At 49.5% G+C, this 22,743-nt stretch overlaps 1 protein-coding gene across 2 annotated transcripts in view; it reads left to right on the top strand.

Annotated features, from left to right (window-relative positions):
- The window catches only part of wg (Wnt family member 1 wingless), a 67,506-nt gene that overhangs the window by 34,994 nt on the left and 9,769 nt on the right, over positions 1 to 22,743 (top strand). The gene's annotated exons all lie outside the window — the stretch shown is intronic.

The raw sequence follows: 22,743 nt of genomic DNA, 5'->3' as shown, positions 1-22,743 counted from the left end.
CTTACGACTAGCGTACAGGACGGGGTGTTCTACTTCTCCATTTTCCCGTTGGCACAGTACAACGCCCATGCCTCGCTCACTAGCATCGCACTGAACAATGAACCCTTTTGTATAGTCTGGCGATCGTAGCACAGGCTGGCTTGTTAGGGCACTCTTTAGGGCGCTAAAAGCTCTTTCCTTTGTCTCGTCCCAGACGACTGTTTGAGGCTCTGTCTTTCTTAGAGCATCCGTCAGGGGAGCCGCGATATCAGAGTACCTAGGGATGTACCTCTGATAGTAGCCGGCGACACCTAAGAACGACCGAATATCGGTCTTTGTGCGCGGTTGCGGAAAGTCTCGCACAGCGGCCACTTTTATTTCAGAGGGGCGGCGACGACCCTGACCAATCACGTGACCGAGGTAGACAACCTCGGCCTGTGCTAACTGGCACTTAGGAGCCTTTACTCTCAAGCCTGCTTCGCGCAGGCGGGTTAGCACTGCCCGCAAGTGTGTCATATGCTCAGACCAGGATGCGGAGAATATCGCTACGTCGTCTAGATACGGTAAAGCGAATTCTTGCTGTCCCCGCAACACTTTATCCATGAGACTTGAAAAACAGTATGGCGCGTTCTTCAAACCAAAACTCAACACTTTAGGACGGAATGTTCCCATTGGTGAAATGAACGCCGCATACCTACTAGCCTCTTCTGTAAGTGGAACCTGCCAATAACCCCTGACAAGATCTAGGGTGGAAATAAACTGAGCGCTACTAACTTTCTCAAGGCGCTCCTCGATGTTAGGGATCGGATAAATTTGATCCTTAGTGATGGAATTAAGCCTGCGGTAGTCGACGCAAGGACGAGGTTCCTTGCCCGGTACCTCAACTAAAATCAAAGGGGAGGTATAATCACTCTCACCTGCCTCAATAACACCGAGCTGTAGCATTTTCTTTACCTCAGCCTCCATAATATCGCTCTGGCGGGGTGACACCCGATACGCCTTGGATCGTACTGGCTCTGGGGAGGTAAGTTCTATATCATGAGTAAGTACCGAAGTCCTACCAGGCCTCTCAGAGAACAGACCTTGAAACTCTTGTAATAGCTGGTGTAGTTCGGTTTTCTGCTCAGGCGACAGCGGTGCTTTACTGATAAGGTCACTAATGACTTGACCGGTGTCTTCCCTGTTCGTCACTGAGCCTAGTCCCGGAAGCTCGACCGGAAGCTCTTCAGGAACGTTTACCATCATGCACACCACTGCTTCCCTTTGTCTATAAGGTTTGAGCAGATTACAGTGGTAAACTTGCTGTGCTTTCCGCTTTCCTGGCAGACTTACCACGTAGTTAACGTCCGACAGTTTCTGAACAATTCGCGCTGGGCCCTCCCACTGCACGTCTAGTTTGTTGTTTAGCGATGTGCGCAATATCATGACCTCATCGCCAACCTCAAAACGACGGGCCCTGGCTGTCCGATCATAATAAACCTTGGCCCTCTGCTGGGCCTTTGTCATTGCTTCACCTGACAACTCCTGTGCCCTTCTTAAGCGTTCGAGGAGCTTAAGCACGTACTCCACCACGACTGGGTCGTCGCCCCTACCTTCCCACGATTCTCGAAGCATGCGAAGCGGAGATCGAAGCGAGCGACCGTACACCAGTTCAGCTGGCGAAAACCCCGTAGCCGCATGCGGCGCGGTCCTTAAAGCAAACATCACCCCAGGCAGACACAGCTCCCAGTCAGTTCGATGTTCAAAACACAACGCTCTCAACACGCGCTTCATGACGGAGTGGAGCTTCTCAACGGAATTCGACTGTGGGTGGTACACTGAGCTGTGTAACAGCTTTACCCCACACCTTTCGAGAAAAGTTGTCGTCAAAGCGCTAGTAAACACTGTGCCCTGATCTGATTGGATTTCCGCAGGAAAACCAACTCGCGCAAATATGGACAGTAGTGCATTAACTATCTCAACTGAGCTGAGTTCTTTAAGCGGCACTGCTTCAGGGAACTTTGTCGCTGGGCAGATCACAGTCAAAATGTGTCTGTACCCCGTGGCTGTTACCGGCAGAGGTCCCACAGTATCAATAACGAGCCGTCTAAAAGGCTCCGTAATGATAGGTACCAATTTCAACGGCGCCCTCGATTTGTCCCCTGGTTTGCCCACCCGCTGACAAGTGTCACATGTCCTCACGAAATGGTCTGCGTCCCGAAAACACCCTGGCCAATAGTACTCTTGCAAGAGACGGTCCTTAGTTTTCTTAACTCCTAGGTGTCCGGACCACGAACCCCCATGCGACAAGCGCAACAGATCCTGACGATAGCATTGAGGCACGATCAGCTGATCGAACTCCACTCCTCTTCGGTCTAGATACTTCCGGTACAGGACTCCACCTCTTTCCACAAAACGCGCAGTTTTCCTGGCGATACCTTCTTTGACATTGCAGCGCACGTTTTCCAGGCTGCCATCCTTTTTTTGCTCGGCTATCAAAGCCGACCGGCTGACTTTTAGCAACCTATCAAGTCCGTCTGACGTAGGCGCGATGAGCAAATCAGTAGATAGCTCTTCTAACTTTCCCGAATCGGGATTTTCCTCTCCAGTATCTGGCGCCTTCAACGCTACAGACTCAATTTTATTCAGTTCGGGCGTGCTCTGAATATCAGCTTGCTGCGCCTCTGACCCTTTTTCGTTGTTTGATAACGTCGGCCCCGCAACTACCGCCTTTGCAGCGAGCTCCCGAACCTTCGATCTGGTTAAGGCCTGAACACTAGCTTCACCAAACAAAAGCCCCTTCTCGCGCAGGAGGTGATCGGACCTGTTTGAAAATAGGTACGGGTACTGGGGTGGCAGCATAGATGACACTGCCGCCTCCGTTTCAAGCGCTCCGAAAGGTCCTTCAATAAGCACTTTTGCTACCGGCAGACACACGCTATGAGCTTCCACGGCTTGCTTGATCCATGCGCACTCGCCCGTGAACATATGGGGTTCTACGTAAGACGGGTGAACTACATCCATCGTAGCTGCGGAATCGCGAAGCACTCGGCACTCTTTCCCGTTCACGAGGAGGTCTCGCATGTAAGGCTCGAGAAGCTTCATGTTCTCGTCAGTGCTGCCTATTGAAAAAAACACAACTTTTGGTGTTGTTTCCGGACACTGCGCCGAAAAGTGACCCGGCTTCTGGCACGTATAACACAAGCGCGCTCGCCTCATCTCGAACCGCTTTCTGCGTTTGGCTGCCGCCGTCTCTTTACGTTTGGTCGGACTGCTTTCACTCGCATCCTCACTACGCGTGTCCCCCTTAAATCTCATGGGCGTGAACCTTGGCCTCTCAAACTGGGAGCCAAATTCACCCTTTTGACCGTCCTTAGCTCCGCGAGCTCGACGCGTCACAAACTCCTCGGCTAGCTCAGCGGCTTTAGCCACCGTACAAACGTCTGGCCTATCCAAGACCCAGTATCGCACGTTCTCCGGTAACCGACTATAAAACTGTTCTAGCCCGAAACACTGCAGAACTTTATCGTGGTCACCAAACGCTTTCTCTTCTTTGAGCCACTCCTGCATGTTCGACATAAGCCTATACGCAAACTCTGTATATGACTCACTTCTGCCTTTCTCATTTTCCCGAAACTTCCGACGGAACGCCTCCGCAGACAGCCGGTACTTTTTTAGCAGACTCGATTTTACTTTGTCGAAATCCTCTGCTTCCTCTCTATCCAAGCGAGCGACTACGTCGGCCGCCTCGCCGGGTAACAAAGTGAGCAAGCGCTGTGGCCACGTTTCCCGAGAGAACCCCTGCTTCTCGCACGTTCGCTCAAAGTTAACCAGGAACAAACCAATGTCCTCTCCAAGCTTAAACGGCCGCATCAGGTCAGTCATTTTGAACAATACTCGTTCTCCTGCACCGTGTGCCTGACTTCCATTACGAGCGCGTTCCATCTCTATCTCGAGACGCTTCATTTCCAAAGCGTGTTGACGGTCACGCTCTTCTTTTTTCTCTTGTTGCTCTCGCTCTTTCTGTTCTTTACGTTCGCGCTCTTCTTTTTCTTTTTGCTCTTTAAGTTCGCGCTCCTGTCTTTTTGCAGTCTCTCTCTCTTCAATGGTCTCAAGGCATTCCGACAGCTCGTCATCCTCAGCCTCTAACTCAAGAATAGCCTTTATCAGTTCTGGTTTTCTTAGTTTGTCTGAGACATCCAGACCCAACTCTCTTGCAAGCTCCAACAATTTCGGTTTGCGCAACGACTTCAAATCCATGGCTGCTCTGAATGCTGCTTTCTCTACTGCTTACTATTGTCTTGCCGCAAACTAACCCGGCAGCAACGACAACCACAATTACCAGCTCTGTTTCTGACACTAACAAAAGCCTGGCAAAGCTCAGAAGAAGAAAGTCCCGCACTCACCAAACCTCGCAGGCAGGAATTCCGCGCAGTCGTTCCGCTGCAGGCAACCAGTCGTCACACAGGGCTCGTTGCACTGCTCCCGGATCGTCGTTGAGCTGCTCAGCATACCGTCAACTGCATCTCTTCGCTGCTGGCCTCCGTTGTCGCGATCTTACCGCTGGCAGACAGTTGTTTGAAGTCGGAGGCGATCCCACCGCTGCCACCAGATGTTTGGATCTGACTGCTGGTACGATCTGTTGGGAACTCGGCGCTGACGCCCGTGGTTGTACCTGGGTCGCAAGCCCCAAGGGTAGCGTTGGCCTGGCGGCCTGGGGTACAACTGGAAGCATCCGAAGGTCCCAGCAAAGCATGAGTCGACTGGTAACAACAAAACAACTGGTTTATTTTAACATCGCAAAGAGTTGGCGGTCAGGTTGACCGAAGTAGAGAGACGGGAGAGCACTTCACTCCACAGAAGAAATCGGAGCCCTTCTTTTTGCGTCCGGGGGCAGCTGTTTTTATACTCTCGCAGTTGAGGGCAAGAAGGAACCCCTCAAAAGACGAGCACGTGAATGTACAATGGGCTAATGGTGACGCACACTGTCGTAGCGATGCCGTAGCACCATGACGAGCACGATCTCGTAGCACCCTGTCGAGCACGATCTCGTAGCACCCTGTTGTAGCGCTGCCGGTCGGGCACAATGACTGTAATGAGAGGATGGTCCCTGCTTTGGCATCGCCTGTTTCGGGCACAATGACTGGAATGAGAGGATGGTCCCTGCTTTGGCATCGCCTGTTTCGGGCACAATGACTGGAATGAGAGGATGGTCCCTGCTTTGACATCGCCTGTTTCGGGCACAATGACTGGAATGAGAGGATGATCTTTTGCGGTCGCATCGCCGCAGTCGCGCCTGGAAACACCTGCCGATGAGTGTTGCGGCGACGACGATCGGGCCAAAATGTCTGCCGCCCCGCCGCAGTCGCGCCGGCAAAACCACGTGTCGCAGGCGAAACGCAACAATGCGCAAACGGCGTGGAACAAAGAGGATAACGTATAAAGGCCCATATGTGCATAATCGTATCGTGGTTTTGGCGCGTAAAAACCCGAAATTTCTTTTAAAGGTGCATATAAACGCACACGCGGTCGCCAATTTCTCATACTGTTTATTCATTTATTCAGCACGGCAGCTTTATAAAAGCTTGGTCTTGAATGGGTAATTGTTATTTATCGCGATAACATTCAATCTTTATTATCAGTAAGCTGCGCAGTTGAACGGCAGATTTCAAGTAAGAAATAAAAAAAAAGAAAGAGGGGAGAAATGGAGAAAAACGGGGTGTGTGGAGAGTAATAATCTCAGCGTAGCTTCTATGTTTTTTTTTAAATAGAAAGGCTTGCGGAGCGTTTTTTCAGTTAACCGACACTGATAGGTTGGGTCAATCCAAATGTGAACAAAATAAAAAAAAAATATTGAAACTAGATCGTATCAAAAGCAACGTCAAAGGTTAAAGCAGCACGATATTAAAAGGAATAATTAAATCATAGGGTCTTACGTGCCAAAACAAACAGCACGATATGAATGCAACGCTTTTATCACAGTGTTAGGTGTTGACGAAACACTGTAGTTCATGTCATCATTTTCAGAGCATAAATAATAAGGAGAAATCATATTGAACCACTCAGAATAGGATTAGGAGGGAGTGGGGACGACTGCGGTCGGATCGTCGTGAAGCGTTCCTGGGATCATGACACTTTGTTCCGTGACTCGGGTGTAAAAAATTCGCCCCAGCAATTACTGCTTTCTTTTTTGTCTCCCCCCCCCCCCCCCCTTTTTCTACAGCGCTGGTGAAGTAGCCCACTGAGCAAAAGAAAACTGAAATGTCCGGCACAATAAAAGTCGAAGGAAGACAGTGCGAAATCTTTAAGTGAAAGATGGAAAGAGGCGGCAAAAGGGGTCAGAGGTCAAACGTCGGCTCCGCTCCAGCCGTCATCAAGTGGGACTTCGCTCCCAAACGCCTATCCGTCCACTCGGCGCACATGCCGAGCGGCGGCTCGCCGACGGTCATAGCGCGCCACACAGAGGGGACGGGGAGGGGGGCAACCTTTGTGTCGGGCCACAACGGACGACTGCATGCAGTATGTGCCCAGATGGGAGGTTACTAAAGCATCGCTGAACGGCCGAAAGGTTGGGAGAAGGAGGAGGAGAGTAGAGGAAGGGGGAGCGCGCGGAAAAAAAAAGAAAGAAAGAGTGCGCGGAGAAATGGTCCTGCACGCCTGGTCTCCGCCCGACATTAAATCCCCCCCTCCCCCCTTTCTAACCTCCCCGTCGTTTTGAGCGTTGACTACTACCCCTGCATATCGTGAGCGCGGGGCTGGTCGCACCGGGGCATCGTGAAACCGCCGCCATTAACGAACAGCTTTTCACTGCGCCCCCCCCCTCCCCCGCGTCCCTCCGCCACCGCTGCTCTTCCGCCGCAGCGTTGCGCGTTGAAATATGCATGCGCTCAGTCGTCGCAACCACGAGAGGTCAAATCGCAGCCTAAAGCGTCTTCCACCCGCGGCGACGAAGGATGGTGGCGAAACTGCGGCGACGCGGGGGCAGCGCCGCACAGCGGACCAACGCGCTTAGCTGGGCCTCGCACGGTCGTCTGCACAGAACGCGTTTGCACAATCGGACGAGTGTAGGAGCCATCGCATTGGTGCTTTCTTTCGGGGTCACTTAATCAGTTTGACGCAATAAGATATATATATATATATATATATATATATATATATATATATATATATATATATATATATATATATATAGTGATAGAGAAGCTGAAAGGTCGGCCTGAACCAAAGTTCTGACCTGCTGCTGAGCATTGGTGAAGCGAGACGGTAGGGAAAGAGAGAGAGAGAGAGAGAGAGAGAGAGAGCTGCTGGTGATGTATACTCTTATGTCCAACTGCCTAAATGAAAGTGTGAGCCCTATATTGAACGAACGTGTATGAAGCGAACGAGATGTCAAAATATACAAGCACACTTGCAGTTTAGAACGATTTACCTCTGACAGAACTGTAGAACCTATTACTCACGCAAGGATTGAAAGGGCAAGGATTAATCACACGCAAGGATTGACAAGGATTAATCCCACGCAGCGCGCCCACTTCCTTCACTATCAATGCGAAGCATTCTTTTCCTAATTCCTGGCAATTTGCGGCAAATAGGCAGGTAACTTCCTGTCTCGCCGCGTTTCTGGTCTCTTCAATGAGAATAAATGCGCCACCGATGGTGGGTTTGAACCTTGGTCTTCCAGCACAGCAGCCCGATGGTCTGGCCACTAGGCCATGATCGCGTGCACATACTTCTCTCGCGCCAAAGCCAACTATACTCCGTTCCATACATAGCAGTGAACGCTGTGGAGGCTAGGGAGACTTCTTGCAGTGGCTTCGTTCGCACTTGGATATAGTTCGATCTTTTTAGACCGCAATTTTGCGCAACTGTTGTTTATATAGGCTCAGTATTAAATGAAACAAGCTTTAATCCTGAGAAACAAACGCACTGCTGGTAATGCGTTGTATTACATAATTTTTACTTTTGTTGTTCTTTTCGTTTTTTTTTTTTTTTTTTTTTAATTTGCAGCCCGTCGCAAGGAGCCTCGCGTTCTTCCTCGCGCGAGCGAACGCTGTTGGTGCGCAGCGAGGCAAAGACAGAACGCGCGGAGTGATAACTTCTCTTGACCTAACTTCTTGCGTGGCATTGAGTGCTATGTATGGAACGGAGTATAGTTATTTGAGACGTTTGCTGCCTGCGTCAAGTGTCCGTTTCTCGCATTCTTTCCTCATGACAGCTCGCGCATTCACACGCTGTGTTTGAGTTCATCGCCTTAGGGATCGCCCTTCATTCCCAATTCCTTTCCTTGTAGCAGCTAACGCTACGTAGAAGCTGCGCGACATTGTACCGCCTTCACGTTCTACCCAGGTCGCACAGGGTGTAATGTTTCTTCGTTGTAGCACAAATGGGATCGTCGTTTTAATGTAACCCGCGTGACAGAGATGAATTTATAACGCTTTGTCGTAGATTACGTCACAATCCATGTTAATCTTGCTTACGTCCCCGTTGACTGTACCTGTGTGGAACCTGACAGTCGACATGTCATAAGCTCGCGTCAAACGGTCAGAGTAGAAATCATGGCATCGCAGTCCTCACTGTCGTCGTCACGCGTACGCTCGTGTTACCACGCCCCCCCCCTCCCCCTCCCGTGAAAAAGAAAAGGGAGAAAATAGCTTACCTGGAAAACACGTCGGTCCGTCTGGTAACATTTTGCGTAACCTCGAATGTTGCTAGATGGTCACCTACCTGCAAAATGCGTCGTATAACATCGATTCCCACAGTACGTAAGATCTGCATATTTTTTTCCGTATCGCAGCACTGAAAGCCGTGCTTCTTTATCTGAATTTCTCCAATGTATCATCACCATTCGAACGTGTACTTTAGTGTGGCGTAAATAATGCACGTAATGAGCACAGGTTCGTCTTCTCTTTGCAGTGAGCTTCATTCACAGACACTTCTGTAGTGTTGTGCAAGCAATCAACAAGGGGTGGGAAAAGACAGTTTAGGGTCGTCGAAAAGGGGCACCGTTTGAAGGCGGCAGGCCCCATTCTTCAACATAAGAGTGATAAAAAAATTAATATGCGTGCGCGAAAGAGACATGAGAGAGTGATAGAGAAATTACACGAGAAGTAATCAGTGGTTTAGCAGAATTGGACCTCTCGTCAACGTCATGCAAAATCCACTGGCTAACACATGAACGGGTTGCAATATCGGTGGCAGTGTTGTAATAACTCCTCACAGTGTTTGACATAATGCTTTTCTTCGCTGGATAGCATGAGCAAGCAGAAAGAAGACCTTGTAAACTGTTTGCCTCATGTAGGCTTGTTTGGACACACATTGTAGAACGTGCTTAAATCTGTTAAAGAACGTAGCTAGACGGAAGCGAGAGTTTTTAGATGTAAGGACATAATTGCCGGAGGAGAGAGAGAGAGAGAGAGAGAGAGAGAGAGAGAGAGAGAGGAAATACAGGGAGGTTAACCAGAGGGGAAGATCCGGTTTGCTACCCTACGCTGGGGAAATTCCTACAAGAACAATCGGGCAATGCTACTCACATCAAAATTGATCGAAGGTCAATGTCGATTAGACAACGGTAAAGATGTTATGTGCACAAAGCATATACGGTTAATTACGCAGTACTACTAGCGCATCGGGCTATCAAAATTTTTTTTGTTCTTCGATTAGTTACCTCGCCGAGAAAATTGCAGGTGTTGAACCATAGATGCCATGCAACGCAAGAAGTCATTCGATAATTCCCTGCGGAATTGACCAATGATGTAATTAAGTACGTTCAATAGGCTAGTTGAGCACTTGAAATTAAATCGCATACGTCCACATTTGACGCGTTCTAAGGCAATTATAATCAAATTTACCAAGTCGTCTTGTTTTACTACCAGCAGTTGACCTTCTTGCATTAACAAGGGCAATGAAGAAGCATCCAGGGAGCGTAAACTAACGAATAAAGAAAAAAAAATACTAGAAGATGCGGCGAGTAAAAGTTTGGTTTATGTCCCGTCCGGGGGTCCCGAGGCCAGCGCCCACTCGTCGGCTGCCGCAGGTGAATAAGCAGCAGTTCCGCGTCCAAACAACCACAACCGGCCACGCGCTGACCACGCAAAGGGACTTCGTACGCACACGCGCGCTCCCCTGCGAACGGAACGACTCCGTTGCTCCGCGGAACCAACACACGCAGCGCCCACGCAGTTCCCGGTCAGCGGGTGGCGCTGCTCCGCAGAGCTCAAGGGAGCTCGGGCGCACGCGAATGTTCCGCAGGCCGGATACAACACCAAGAAGCGAGGATAGGAGCTTCTTCGAGAAGCGGTGGCGAGAAGAGAAGAATACTAAAGAACGGAGGAGTTTGCGGCTGATCGTAAAGCTAGGGGGGAGTTGTCATTATTAGGGCCATTAAAAAGGCACCTGGTCCGCTCCGAGGGGGGGTTGCCATGCGGCCGTCAGCGCGCTCGGCTCGAGAGGCCTCTTCCCTGCCGAGCGCTAACGCGGTGCACTGCAGACGGGTGGACCGCGACTGTGTCCGTTGTTGGCTGCGCCGCGCCAAGGTTGGGAGAGAGTCCACGAGACGGGCACGGCATTTTCGCTTTTTCGCTCTTCTGTGGCCTTTCCCGTCCTTTCTTTCTTTCTTTCTTCCGAGTTGTGAGGAAGAGACAGAGAGAAAACAAGAACAAGACGTGGGGCTTTCCGTGTGCTCTGTGCAGACTGGTGTCCTGAGGCCAAGGTGCAAAGGCCTTTATTTATTTCACGTGCGTGTTTTTTCTTTCTTTTTTTTGCGATCTCCGGTCTTCTTCTGTGAACCTCCAGGTTAACTATTTCACCAGAAGTGCTTGGGTTAACTCGGAGGGTTCGAATCCCGCTCCGGTTCTGCGCAACCACGCAGCACTCGGCGCAGCTCTCGCACAGTCGGTCCGCAGGGTTCCATGAACTCTGCATGCAGATGAGCGATGGTCTATGACCGGTGCGGTATGGAACGTCGGTACGTCAGGAATGAGGAACCCTTCCTGTCAATATACACCTCTCTCTATACGCTTCCGTACAGGAGGGCTGCGGGCTTTTCGCCACGGCGTTCATCGTTGGTCTGCAGCGCGTACGCAGTTTTCCCCAGCGTTCTATAGGCTGCTTGTCAGTGCGCGTTGATTGCGAAGCCCTTTATGTTACTGCCGAAAAAAAGGAAGAGGCGTAGAGTAGCCTGCAAGTCGACTTCCAGTACTGTTTAGGGAGACAGCTGCCCCCGCGCAGTAAAAAAAAGAGGACCTATTCACTGTCTGAAGCGCCGTGGGATGTCAGCTGCCGTCAATAGAGCTGGCTTGTTGTTTCCGGATGCATTGTTTCCTTCAATGTAGCCTCATAGGAATGAGAGAATGACGCGTCGCACTTCGGCGGAGCATTTTCCAGCTGTATTTCGCGTTTTTCTTGCGGTGGTCTTGTCGCTATTTTGCTCAATGTCTAAACCTGTATTGCGGACCGATCACTGTTGGCGATAACTACACCCCGATACCTTCGTAGTGTGATCATTAAATGAATGATCACGCTACACAACATTTGGTACACCGGCCTTAGTGTCTCAGTCGTTTTGCAGGAGTCGACAGTAATTTTTATGGCCTAGTGGGGCAGTGCAGAAGCTATGTCGATGCTGCGAAACCCCATTATATTCTTATAAGCAATGACTTCAAACAGAGCAAGCAGGCATTAAAAATAAGCTTGTTTCTCTGTTCTCGAATACACCTTGATGGAGGAACTTGGACGCACGACTAAAACCACACAGCTGTATCGTACTCGTCATAGTGAGCTCGTGCTCCCAGAACATAAAGTTCGACAATGGTAGGAGCAATCACATGATTATATGCAAAACTCAGCAGTGTTCATCAAAGGAAACAACACGTCGCATTGAATGTGCAACAGTGTCACAAGAGGCAACACGCCCTTCAGTGTACGTATATCTATTAGTATGCTCACTATTCGCTGTATTTGTTCACGTTTTTATCCACAAGCTTTCCTATGTGAGCACGTGACCTGGCGCCAAGGTTACATTAACTTGCCTTCCTTGCCCCGTACGTTGCTGTGGTCCTGCAGCACGCAATGACTTCCCGTACGCTATATATTACACTATATTCCGGAAAAGTTGGAGTGCCGTCATCTCGGTCTGTAAAAGCTGTCGTTTTTTAAAAGTAACGACTTATTCGCGGTGCTATATATGGTCGATTTGTATGCACGAAAATGGTTGTACCGATGCGTTCAGTGTTTCATGGCCATGTTAATTTGGCGTCACTGGCTACAACACTGAGAAACTGTGTGCAGAACAGCCCAAGATGGCGGTGCCCATGAAGTGGAAACAGAACGAGTTTATCCAATATAGAAATATCACTGAGAACATCAACTCTGGAACTAAAGATTAAGAATTTCTCACGCCTCGGCTTCGTACAAACCTAACACATTCATCACCTTACGAATGCAAGGCAATACAGAATCAAACACATTCTTCTGGATGAATAAGTAGACAGGCATTGCGTGCGTGCGTGCGTGTGCGTGTGTACGTGTGTGTTTCAATTTCCCTTGTCTTCCCTTCCAGTATCTTCTCGCTTAGCCTGTAGTTGGACCTTTGCCTTTATAGTACGTGACATACATCACGTACCACCTCTCTCTCCAAGCTGAGATTGCACTGCCTCCCGTTTTCTGTGCACAACCTCGAATCTATGTCTTGGAGAAGAGAGATCTGTCAAGCATCCTCACTACAGGCGGCACGTGACCACGCTTTTCCTACATTTTAACTGCGCTTTCCGCATTGTACCATATGCACGCACCTTTTATACACTGCATGCCCTCCCGTTTCCCCTGTTGCACAGACGATATGAATGAAGAAGGGAGAAGGCAGCAGATCGTGACGACTCTTCCCGCTGCCCGGACGCAGATAGCGCGGCGTTGCGGCGGCTGCGCGAGTTTAGGCCTAAAAGCGCTCGGAGACAGCGCTCTTCTCCCAGGTGGCGCTGCTCGGACGTGGACCGGTCTGAACACTCGCTTGCGAACACAGAGGGCGCTGTGACGCATAGTGTTTTCATAGTGTTCCGGTTTCCGGACGCGGAAGCAAGACGCGGACGCTCCTGTGGACGAGGCTTCAACGACTTCGTTCGTAGCTAAGTACTCTTTTATCTTTATTAGCTAGTGTTTTGAAGTGTTTTATTTTGCATGGAGTAGGGGCGCAAATTTTGAATTTTTGGTAGGAGTAGGAAACGTACAGGCTTTGTCTAGGTCTGGCGGCTCCCCCGTTAGGCCTAGGGGGTATTTCTTTCAGCTAGCTCTTCGGATTCTTACATGAAGTAGGGAGTGATAATTCTTTGTTTTTGTTTGGGATAGCGGTCGAGGTCGGGTTTGCGTGAGTGATTTGGCGGACGTGCTCGCTGAGCCTAAGGACGTAGGCCTAGCGATGAAACCGAAGAAAGGGAAGGCCGCGGGGGACGCGGAGCAAGTGCAGTGCGACGAGTGCCTGCGCTGGTGCTCCCTCGACGAGACCAGTTTCCAGAGCTTAGCAGACGCGGAGGAATCTAGCTTTACGTGCAGGCTGTGCGAAGGGGTCAGGGAAGCAGTCCAAAAACTGGAAGGAAATTGGACAGCCAAGTTCGAAGAGCTGAAAGCAGACCTGAGGGAGGAGCGGGAGAAGCGGGTAGCTTTGCAGGAGAAAGTCACCGAGTTGGTCAAGGTGGAAGCGGTGCAGGCCGCGCAGTTGGTGAGGACTGTGGCCGAGCTTGGGGAGGCGAAAGAAAGGAGCGCCGAACTGCAAAGGCGGCTCGACGCTCTTGAGACTCGGGCAGCGGATAATGTCGGGTCAGGACACCAAAGCGAGGGCGAAGTGGGAGGCAGGGAGCCAAAGCAAGCGGTCGCCAGCTCGCCGCCGGTGAATCGGCGTAGCTATAGCGAAGCAGCGCAACACGCCCCGAGTGAGGCGACGCTGCAGCCACAGGAAGCCGGGAAGCAGGGAGAGGTAGGAGAGAGTGAAAGGGTGATTATCGCTGGCGACTCAAACATGGCTGGGTGCTCAAAAGCAATTGTGGAGAGGGTGAAAGGCGACAAAAGAGTGGCGGTAGGGACATTTCCAGGGCAGACACTGGGTTCTGTCATGGAGCGAGCAAAAGAAAAGCTCACGGAAAATGCCCACGTGCGCAACCTTGTCGTAGTAGCAGGTGGGCTAAATGACGTCCTGAACAGGAAAGGGCCAGGACTAGCCCAGCGCTTGGCGAAGGGGGTGGACGACTTGCGCGAGCTATCCCCTCAGGTGCAGATCGTGGTTTGCACGGTGCCGGAGGTGCCTGTGCGTGACAGTCACGTACAAAGAGCCGTAATGGCTGCCAATGAGGCAATATGGAAAATGAGCCGAGAGAAAGGCTTCGAGGTTGTCGAAGTAAACAGGGAAGTGAGAAGTTGTGGTGGTTTTAAACGAGATGGGATCCACTTCAATTACAGGCTAGCACGAGAAGTGGGCTGGCGACTTGGGGGTCGCGCTGTTGCTTTTTTAGGGGGCCCGCGGGCGCTCAGGAGGTCAGAGTAGGTAGTAATAAAGAAGGTCCCCTAGGGGAACATCAGAAGAGCATCGCCGTCGATAACAGGAAAAGGAGGAAAGCAAGAACAAGAGCTCGCCATGCAATAGGCTACATAAACATGCAGGGCGGCAGAAGAAAGGAAAAGTGGGCAGAGATTGAGGAGCAGTTACATAGAGAACAAATAGGGGTGTATGCGGTTACAGAAACGCACCTTAGAGACTCAGAAGAGCCGCCAGTTATTGAGAATTATGTATGGGAAGGGTGCAACAGAACTAAGTCGGAAAGAAAGGGAGGGGGAGTCGGAATGCTCATCCATCAGGGAGCCAAATGGAAAAGAGTAAATTCACAATGTCAAGAGCATCTTTGGTTATCAGGTACAATGAGTGGGAAAGAAACTTGGCTTGGAGTTGCGTATTTGTGGACCGGAATAAATTGCACAGAGAAGAATAAAGAGTTAGTGGAATGCATAAGCGCTGATATTAGGGGTTTCGGGAATGGTGCTGAAATAGTCCTATTAGGTGACATGAATGCCCACATACAGGATTTAGATGGCTATACCGACAATAACGGGAAGTCAATGCTAGACCTTTGCGAGCAACATAACCTCGTGATCGGGAATACAGGGCCTAAGTGTGAAGGACAGATCACGTGGGAAGTGGGAAACCGGCAATCGACCATTGATTACTGTCTGATGACAGAAGGAATTCATGATAAGTTGAGAGAAATGGTCATCGATGAGGAAGGGTTTAGCAGCATAGGGAGTGACCATAAACGCATCATCTTGAAAATGGGATATGTAGTTGGGAAAGAGAGCAACGAAAGCAAAATGGCCAGTCCAAATTTGAACGCTGAACAAATAGCAAATATAGTCACTAGAGTGGAGGAAGAAATTGGCAAGTCGCCAAGTAAGAGGTGGGAATATGGTGAGCTTCTAAGTGTAATAACGACAGAAACACGGAAAGAGAAACAACATGTTCGTTGGAAAGGAAAAAAGAAACCGAAAAGCTGGTGGAACAAGGAGATACGAGAAGCCATCGCCGAACGACAGAAAGCATCTCGAGAGCACAGGCAGGCAAAGAAGGCGCAGTTGCCACAGGATGAAGTAACCAGTAAATGGGAAATATACCGGGAGAAAAAGTCTATGGTTCAAATACTGGTGCAAGCAAAATTAAAAGGTGAAAGTGAACGTTGGTTGTCAGAAATACGTGAGAAAAAGAAGGCCGCACCTAGAATATTTTGGAATCACATAAAATTATTAGGCAGGAAGGCAACAACAATACAACAACATATCCTAGACGAAGATGAAAACAGACTGGAAGGAGAAGCAGCAATAAATTACATCCAAAAAGTAACAGCCGAATCTTTCCAAGGCAAGGACAAGGTTGTATTTGAAGAAAAAAAGAGCATGAAAGAGACCCAAGGGGGAAAGGAGCTAGTGCTTACAAATTTAAACTGGAAGAAAGCGGAAGAGAAAATTCCTAAGCGCACAGCCACAGGGCTAGACGAGGTTCCCGTTAGGCTGATAAATGAACTGGGACCAAAAAGTAAGGAAGCTCTCGTGAAAGCAGTTGAAAAAACTTTAAAAGATAGACGAATACCAGACAGTTGGCGACAAAGTAGAATGAATTTAATTTATAAAGGTAAGGGGGAGAAAGACAGAATTCACTCGTATAGACCGTTGACCATTACATCGGTAATATACAGGCTAGCAATGCAGGCAATCAAATTAAAGCTTCAAGCATGGGCAGAAAATAATGGCATTTTGGGAGAGCTTCAGAATGGCTTTAGAATAGGTAGGCGTTTGGATGATAACTTGTTTGTTCTTACTCAGTGTATTGAAATATCAAAAGCAGAAAGCAGACCGTTGTATGTGGCCTTTTTGGACATTACAGGAGCATACGACAACGTAGACCGCAGCATTTTGTGGGATATTCTGGAAGGGGAAGGCTTAGGTAACGATTTTATACAGCTTTTGAGAGAGATTTACCTAGAAAATACTGTTTGCGTTGAATGGGAGGGGATGAGGAGCGCGGAGAAAGTTCATATCAACAAGGGACTGAGGCAGGGGTGCCCTTTATCCCCGCTGCTGTTTATGATGTACATGGTGAGGATGGAGAGGGCGCTAGAAGGAAGTAATATCGGGTTTAATCTCTCATACAAACAGGCAGGTACAGTAATAGAGCAGCAACTCCCAGGTTTATTTTATGCGGACGACATTGTGTTGCTCGCAAACAAGCAAAGTGATTTGCAACGTCTGGCTAATATCTGTGGACAGGAAGGCAACAATTTAGGTTTGAAATTTAGTGTTAGAAAATCAGGTGTTATTGTATTCAATGAAAACAGTGAACAGACAGTGGAGATACAGGGCCAAGAAATACCTCGGGTAACAGAATATAAATACCTTGGTATATGGATAAACGAAGGCAACGGATATATGGAAACACAGGAAAAAACCATAACAGTCAAGGGGAAGAGAAATGCAGCCATAATGAAGCACAGAGCGCTATGGGGATACAATAGGTACGAGGTCCTCCGAGGTATGTGGAAAGGGGTAATGGTTCCAGGACTTACTTTTGGAAATGCGGTTGTTTGCTTTAAATCAGGGGTACAATCAGGCCTCGACGGGAACCAAAGGTCAGTGGGTCGCCTCGCATTGGGCGCTCACGGGAAGACTACAAATGAAGCTGTGCAAGGGGATATGGGCTGGACTAGTTTTGAAGTGAGGGAAGCTCGCAGTAAAATTGAGTATGAAGAACGGCTGAGGAATATGGAGGAAAGTAAATGGGCTGGGAGAGTGTTCAGGTATCTGTACAGGCAAAACATTGATTCACAGTGGAGGAAAAGAACTAGGAAGCTTACCAGCAAGTATGCGGCCTGTGGGGTGGGCAACACAGCAACAAAGAAGGTCAAGCGGAAAGTCAGAGAGGCTGAATTAATCTCATGGGTGGCGGCAATGGAAAAGAAACCTGCCATGAGTAACTACTTAAGGGGAAAAAACGAAATTAGGAAAGAAACCATTTATGATAACTCAAAGGGAAGCTCATTACTTTTCGAAGCGAGATCGGGATGCCTTAGAACACGCACCTATAAAGCGAGATATAAGAAGGAAGAAGAAGCATGTGCTTGCTGCGGTAAAGCTAGGGAAACGACGGAGCATATTTTATTAGAATGTAAAGACATCTATCCAGCGGTCGATTTAGGCACCACTGGCCTCCTTGAAGCCCTTGGGTTCAGCGGGAGCAATGGTAAAGCAAACAGGTCCGCAATAGACATCAGTAAGAGGCGATTGGAGGATTGGTGGAAGAAAAGTAGGGAAACGACAAAAGACGGAGACGTACAAAAGCACAGTTCGCAATAGGGTATCAGAAAATTTGGACGTGGTAGTTCATAGTGGTTTTTTTTTCATTGGTGAATCTAGGTAGGATATTAGGCAGCATAGTAGCAAGAGCTTGGTGGCGCAAGCCACCGCCCCGTTCCAAAGGGGACGCTCATAACATCCATCCATCCATCCGGTTTAAAGAGCGGCCGATCGCCGCCGCTACAGCTTAATTGCCGAGCGGCCCCCCAGGTGGACGGAGTGGTGTTCGGGGACGACACCTCGGAGAGGGCGCCACTTCGGGGCGGGCTCACTTCTCGCGCACGAGGCGGATAATATACGGCGCTCCCGGCGCGCGCGTTCCTCGCACGCATCGCAGGCACCGATGCGCTGTGTAATTAAGCGGTCAGACTTGTGTGCTGAGAAGTGGGCGCGGGTGTACTGGAGATGGAGGGAGGGGGGGGGGGGGAGTCTGTTTGGACCAGCTCTCTTCTTTTGCTCTCGCGCCTCTTCATCCTCACGCGAGCAAGCGTGGTGGCACTGCCGCTGGCCGGGCCTCGTTAATGTTACGCACGAACTAGCCGCCAGAGGGCGCTCGTGTAGAGGCGTTTCCGGGACGGCGACACCACCACGTGGCGGGACTGTGGACTAACAGCACGTGGCGATATACGCTGCGCACGTTCGCTCAGCTCTTGTCGTGGTATCTCACCTCTCCTCGGACCTTAAACCGCGCGTGAGACGCTCTAACGAGTCGGCGCGGACGACGCGGTGATGAAGAAGATAATTACGGTGGCGATGATGATTACGATGATGATGATGGCCTTCTGTTACGAAACTGCTGCGTGAAAGAGCTGGAGTCCCATAAATTTCCGCGCTCGTAGGCGCGGTGTACTGGCACTTAAGCATTTATGGCTCTCCCGCGCATGCTGTACCAGAAGCGTAAGATGTGCGGTTAAAGGTAGTTTAGGTGCGTATAATGGGTCTCCTGTTGCATATCCAGCAGTGCGAACGAAGCTCTACACGAAGAGGACGAAAGTTATCATCAATCTGCAGAGTTTCGGAATATCAGCGATGCAGTAGTACATAGAGTCAGTACGCTGCTCGCGGTCAGCTTGATCACACGCTGAATGAGCAGTGTAATTTTGGTAAACACCGTGCGAACTACTCTCGCAAAGTTTAGTTTCTACTTCTTTTTCTTCATCTTCTCATCCTTCTTCTCATCCTCTTCTACTGCTGACGCTTAGAGCACGAGGCGAAAAGAAGGCCCTGCAGCCGGTGCCGTTTTTTAAATACAGGGGGCGTAGCCAGGTTTGCTACTTGTACGGTGGCGGGAAGCTAGATGTCAGAGCACACCTTGAAAATCTAGTAGTAATCATGGTGAGAATATACATCATAAAAAAGGCACTATTAAGGAGAGAAATGATGTCGAAAACTCACTTGACACACCCTTAACATTGGCGTGCTTTTTTTATCTTCCTTTTCTCTTCCATAAGACCTATCTACGACGAAAGCAGGCTGAACACTTAAACTGTTCATGAATTTCCGAAGGACACATTTTCACAAATTGTGCCTTGCAAAGGTGGTATAGGGTGTATAGGCGTTTCCTCTTGGTGGCGCAGCAACGCGATAGCAGTTGCACTATTTCTGTATGTACCAGCTTAGTTTTTTTTTTCTTCTCTCTATTAAAGGGGCACTAAAGAGAAAAATTATTTGGGCCGTATCAGCCAATTGACCTTCTACAATACCAAAAAAAGAAAGCCACTGTTGCCGTGACAACAGGTTTGGTGCGCCACAAGACACGCACTAATGAAAAGCCGGTGACGACGCCACCTTGATGTTTACGCATCACTCCGATGTGTCGTCATTGATTTTGGAGGCATCTTTTAAGGCCTACGCAGGTATTGTTTATCCACAAAAAATGGGCCGCATACATTGTATTCTAAAGGATTCAGAGGTTGAGCATGGCAAGTTTTTGGGAACCGTAACACGGCAAACGCGGCCGAAATACAAGAAAACACACTGAAATCCGGGACGTAACACTGATGTATACCAGCGCTGAGCTTTGTTTTTCTTTTTTAGGAAGGAAATTGAGGCACGAGGCATTTTGCTCGTTATGATCCTTTGTTAAGTCACCACTGTAACAAAATTCACGCGTTTCTTACCTCGTAGCTTTCCCTCCCCATTTGCGTGTGTGCGTGCGCACTGTCGATAGTATTGCTTCGAGACAATACACTTAATATGGATGCTCGAGGGTACGAAGCGTCCTTTTTTGCAAAGTGGAAAGATGCGAGGTTCTTGTACATATACACACGGTAATACATCACCGTGAAGGCAATTTTATTTATGGTGCATTCTCCTGAATTACGAAATGAGCAAGATAATAACGCATGCTGAAGTGACGACTGCGATGCGGTTCGGGGCAGCTGTTTGCGCACATAAATGAAGGCCTTCGAACCATTTCATGACTGAGTGGCATAGCTCTGAGCGGCCGTAACTGTCTGCGTTCTTTTCGGTCTCTGCAAGTGTACCACTACACCGTCAAAGCGACAGCGTTAAGGGCGCTGTGACCCGGAAAATCCGGTGTCGGCGTCCGTGTGAGCAAAGATTTCCGTATATATTTAGGCATATCTATAGGTCATGCCTTGCAATATGGCATGCGGTTATGCGGGTTATATTGCCACACCAATCTGGGACTAAGGTTACTCATACCTTGTCTTACGTTCTTGACAACGTTATTCCTCGGAATTTTGTGACTGACCGCCCACAAACGAATATCAGGAAACAAAACACCGACAGCGCATGCCTTCTATGTTAAATCTTCTCGTACCGAAATATTAGAAGCACGAAGCAATAACAGAAACCGGAAAATGAGGTAATTTCTTGGCGCGGTAGTGCACTACCTCCGGGAAAGGCCCACACGAGAGGCCGCGTTGAAAGCTCGCCTTCGTGCATATACCGCTCGCCGCCAGCATTTCCCGGCAAACGTTGTACGGTTACGTAGCAGCAGTTGCCTGGAAGCGTGAGAAGCAGTCGGGGATCTTTGAATGATATCGCGTTCCACTCTTAAAGGTGAAGCGTAAGCGCCCTCCAATTTTTAGCACTCGTCTTAAGCGTGGATAAATGTACCTTTGTTCGCTTGCACACCTCCCTGTGCGCAAGCAAAGTCTGCGGTGGCACCAAACGACAAAGCGGTCTCCCCCTATCGGCAACCCAGTGAAAGTCTGACAGAGCGGAAAATTGGCGACTTATTAATCGAGGGAATCTGTATGGTACGCAACGTTTCACTACTGTATACGTGCGATGGACTGTGTGGCGTGCACATGTTTGTACTTGAGAACATACACGGGGTGTGCCCTGTGATTTCCGAATCAGAAGAGTCGCTCTGTATTGATGATTCACTGCTACGAGAATTGCACAGGGAAGCAGATATGAAAAAGAAAATCTAGGACCGCTATTAGTACGAGCGCAGTTATTTTGCCTGCTACAGTATTTATCACTTGTTGAGATTTATTTCATTTATTTGCTCTTTAATGGTGCGCTGGCATTCCATTAGAAAGGGGAAAGGGGGTGGGGGCTTCATTCTATGTGTCAATATTTAAAAAAAAAAGACACACACATTTTCGAAAGTAGCAAGATGGTGCCTTTGGGTAAATTGATACGCACCAACTAGAAATAAAAAAAGGAGGTACGTTCTACAGGAAGCAGCCAGAAATCAGGTACATTGCATCACTCCTTGTGTGCCTCTTCCATATTTCCACGGGAAATACGGCAGCAGCCTTTTCCTTTCCGTTAGCGTGCGACTGCAGAACTGGCATAACGCGTTGCACAGATCGCCGTATATATGCACCTCTCCCATATGCGTGGACCCTGCGTGGGGTGAGTGAAGAGCTTGCCCACTGTCTGCGCGTACAGAGGTGCCCCGAGTGACAACACGGACGTTTTATTGCCCCCAGGCTTTACAGCGGCGGAGCCTCGACCGGATGGCTGCGGCGTGTCGCGGGACAGCTCGTACATAGGCAGGCCTGTGCTGAAGCGCGCTTGTTCCGTTCTCGAGCCGGCGTCAGAGCGGGCGTACTACGCACGGTGTTTGTGCCTCCCGACGGTGTTTAGGTGAAGTGCGGGGGGAGGGTGGAAAGTGGGGGTGGAAGTACGGACAGCCCACCAGTCGCGAAGCACACCGCGCTCGCAGGGTCCGCCCCAAAAGCACACACGCGCCAGTGCGTGCACGGGGGGCACCCCGCCCACAGCGCAAACTCGCCGTTTCCTGCGCGCACACCGTGGGTCTTGCTCGCTTGCCAGACACGGACCCTCTCCCTTCTTTTTTTTTCTTTTTTTTTTCGTTTTTGCGAGATCCCGTTCGTGCCGAAAGCCTGGTCGAGGCGGCGATGGCGGGCGACCATCGGCTTCTGCCCGTTAGCGCGCACTTCTCCCCCTCTCGATTCCTCTTTTGTCTGAGCTCATTTCTATGCTTTCCGAGGACAGTTGCGTGAGTCTGTACGCGTGCACGTGCTATACGTGTACACACGTTTACACACGTTTACTCCGCGTTCCTGAGCGCTCACTTTGCTCCTCGTTGTTTAGCTTTTTCTTTTTTCTCGTTTTTCGTCGGCGAGCAGGATGTGAATCGTGGTCTGCTCGGCGGGTGTGCGACTTATAGCCGTGGCGCTCCAGGTGACTACTTATGCATTTACGCCAGACGCGTTGGTTTTACTCCGCAGTTCACGACGGCTAATGTCGGTGACGTTGCGGTGGTGCGTCAGTTATGAATGTTGTATCCGAGGCGGCCCACATGATGTCTACTTTTTCTGCCCCTGACAGAACATCTGAACTTATCCAAAGCCGGGGAAAAAATAAAGGAACAAGAGCTTCATGTAACCTCGGTATTGGATCCTAAGCATGAATAGACCAAGCGGCATTAGTGCCTTTGACCCATTCGTATGCAGTGATTGC

The sequence above is a fragment of the Dermacentor variabilis genome, chromosome 2 (assembly GCF_050947875.1).
Source record: "Dermacentor variabilis isolate Ectoservices chromosome 2, ASM5094787v1, whole genome shotgun sequence".
Taxonomy (NCBI): Eukaryota; Metazoa; Arthropoda; class Arachnida; order Ixodida; family Ixodidae; genus Dermacentor; species Dermacentor variabilis.
The sequence above is the reverse complement of the archived record's forward strand: the minus strand, read 5'-3'. Positions and strand labels throughout refer to the sequence as shown.